At 44.7% G+C, this 3,134-nt stretch overlaps 1 non-coding gene across 1 annotated transcript; it reads left to right on the top strand.

Moving 5' to 3' along the window:
* The first annotated feature begins 1,070 nt into the window (after window positions 1-1,070).
* On the top strand, window positions 1,071-1,259 carry LOC122942663. The gene has a single exon (XR_006390626.1). It is a non-coding gene; the product is annotated as a U2 spliceosomal RNA (small nuclear RNA).
* The last annotated feature ends 1,875 nt before the right edge of the window (window positions 1,260-3,134 follow it).

Here is a 3,134-nt window from a genome sequence, read left to right as displayed (position 1 = left end):
TGTTTGTGACAGCGTTCGTCGGACTCTGAGAACTGCTAACGGCTCTGCGGGCAAGGCTATGTCTCGCTTTTTCCTCCTGCCCCTCTGGAGGGGTCTGGGCTGGGACAAGTGGGACAGCTCCATCCCTTACAACTGGCACGCTCCCTGGTTCTACGGAGATGTCGTTAGGTTTGTGAGGGAACACCAGCTGGAGGGCCTCAAACCCGGACTTGTGGAAGCCAAAAACTATCCACGAACTCAGAGCAAAGGACATGGTGGAGTCAATTCCAGGGATCCAGGACGACACCGTAGAGACAGTTTGGACTAATGTGTCGTCAAACAGATTGACCAACGGGCATAAGGACTTGTCATGGATGGCCATTCAGGGCGGACTGCCCATCCGGTCATTCATGCATGCCCGCAATCTGTGCAAAACCAGGTATTGCCCCAGGTGCCCTTTCGTGGAGGAAACATCTTATCACCTGTTTTGGGAGTGCCCCTTTGCACAGCGCCTGTTGGACGCCCTGGAACATGAACTCAAAGACTTTGTACCCAGGAACAGCCTGCAATGCACTTCGGTGCTGTATGGACTATTTCCTGGGATTCATACTGTTGGAGCCATCCAGGAAGCCTGGCGCCTTATCAACTGTTTTAAGGACGCTATTTGGTTTGCTAGGAACCGGCTCATTCTCAGGTGGGAGAACAAGTCCGTCCTGGACTGCCGCAGACTTATCCATAGTCTGTTGCGGGACTACAACATCTCTGACGTTGACGAAGAAGAAGAGGACTAAACCCCTCTCCTTCCCCCTCTCCCCACGTTTGTATTTGTCCTCTCAATAAAGCTTTGGGCATGTGATTCTTCCTCCTACCCCCTCCTTCCCACTTCCTCTTCCCTTATCACTGTCTAAATGCTTTGTTGGAAGGATTTGTGATTGAATAGGTATGCTAGTGTAGCATTCATTGCGATGTATAGTGTAGGTTAGCCTATACTTAACATAACAATGCCATGTTCGCAAAGACGATTGTAAGTAATTTATTATGTACTGATTCGTGGCCTGTGCTGCGTCACAGTACTAAAGTATGTATGTATGACGACTGATTGTAATAAAGGTGTTTCAATCAAAAAATCTGTTCTTATCTGTTTAATATCTGATACGTCCCCTATCTGGGGACCATATATTAAATGAATTTTTCGAACAGGGAGATGGAAAAAGAGCTTGCTCTGTCCACTCCACGCATTGACCTGGTATTGCAGTACCTCCAGGATCGGTGCACCCTTTCTATTCCAGTATAAAAAATAAAACTGAATGAAATAGAATGATGGATTTCAAGGATCCTTCCAGCAAGCAAGTGGAAAGTTGCTGTGTCCTGCCTCAGGAGTCTGCACTTCAGCTTCTCCTTCCTCTGTTGGGGCTTTGCTGTGCTGCTTTCTGCATCCCTGCTGCTGCATCTAGTCTGTCAATCTGTTAATTGCATCACCTGTGTGTGGGTTTGTTCCAGCACCAAGCAACCCAGCCAGTCACCTCTCCTCACAGTCCAAATCCAATTAAGATTGATGGCTTAATTGTTGGGTTAATTATCACCTGAATGTAGTGTTTGGATATCACCTGAATGCAGTGTTTGGACCTCCACTCCGTGCACCTCGGTTTTGATTTGGGCTTGTTGTGCACACCTGGGCAGGCTGCTCAGTTGTTCCTGTGAATTGACCCTTTTGTAGCAAGTTGGCTTCATGTAACCAATTTTGCTTTCCTAGTGCTTTAGCAAATAAGTAAAGTTTGTTTGCCTGTGTCTCCCTCTTGTGGATCTTTTAAACTGGATGACTTGTAGGCTAAAATGTAGTCCAAATACCTATAGGACCAGACTAGGGCAAGGTTAATTACACTTTATTTACAGATGCCTAAACAGGCAAAAAAACCTATCTTGGCCCAAGTCAAATTAATATATCACTTTTATTGAATATACATTAAAACCTGAATAGTTGCATAGAACACAATGGTACTGACCATTGAAACAGAAAAGTATATAGGATATTAAAAACACAGCCACCAAACCTCTGCTGTTGACATTGGCTTAATGACATAGGAGAAAGCAAGAGGAAAAAGGGAAAAACACGAGGGAAAGAGGGGGGGGGGGGAGGGGGAACATTCACTATCCCTGCCCCTAATTGTGAAAGGGAAATTTGATTACCCTACCTCGTCTGCACTTAATGGCTACAGTGATAACTAATTGTATTACTTTCACATCTATTGCATGTATACTGGTGTACGATTTGTGTCATCAGAACACCCAGGCAAATATAGATGCTACCTATCTCCTCCCTATTAGTGCAGACGTGGATAGCACTTTGAATTCTCCTATATTCGCCAACTACTGTCAGTAATAAAGCTGTAATCCATCCGGACTACTCATGAGGCAACCACACAGTGGGAAGGTAACCGCACATTAAAACCTAACACTGTGGGGGGCAGTGTTAGGTTTTAATGTGCGGTTACCTTCCCACTGTGTGGTTGCCTCATGAGTAGTCCGGATGGATTACAGCTTTATTACTGACAGTAGTTGGCGAATATAGGAGAATTCAAAGTGCTATCCACGTCTGCACTAATAGGGAGGAGATAGGTAGCATCTATATTTGCCTGGGTGTTCTGATGACACAAATCGTACACCAGTATACATGCAATAGATGTGAAAGTAATACAATTAGTTATCACTGTAGCCATTAAGTGCAGACGAGGTAGGGTAATCAAATTTCCCTTTCACAATTAGGGGCAGGGATAGTGAATGTTCCCCCTCCCCCCCCCCCTCTTTCCCTCGTGTTTTTCCCTTTTTCCTCTTGCTTTCTCCTATGTCATTAAGCCAATGTCAACAGCAGAGGTTTGGTGGCTGTGTTTTTAATATCCTATATACTTTTCTGTTTCAATGGTCAGTACCATTGTGTTCTATGCAACTATTCAGGTTTTAATGTATATTCAATAAAAGTGATATATTAATTTGACTTGGGCCAAGATAGGTTTTTTTGCCTGTTTAGGCATCTGTAAATAAAACTAAAATGTAGTCCAGCACTTCCTATGTATCAGCAACAGCTGGACCTACCTTGTCTGGCCAATGGACGGAACACTGCACGTGACGAAACACTCAACAATGGGGCCGTGACATCA

This window comes from Bufo gargarizans, chromosome 6 (genome assembly GCF_014858855.1).
Source record: "Bufo gargarizans isolate SCDJY-AF-19 chromosome 6, ASM1485885v1, whole genome shotgun sequence".
Taxonomy (NCBI): Eukaryota; Metazoa; Chordata; class Amphibia; order Anura; family Bufonidae; genus Bufo; species Bufo gargarizans.
This window is presented reverse-complemented; position numbering and strand designations above follow the sequence as displayed.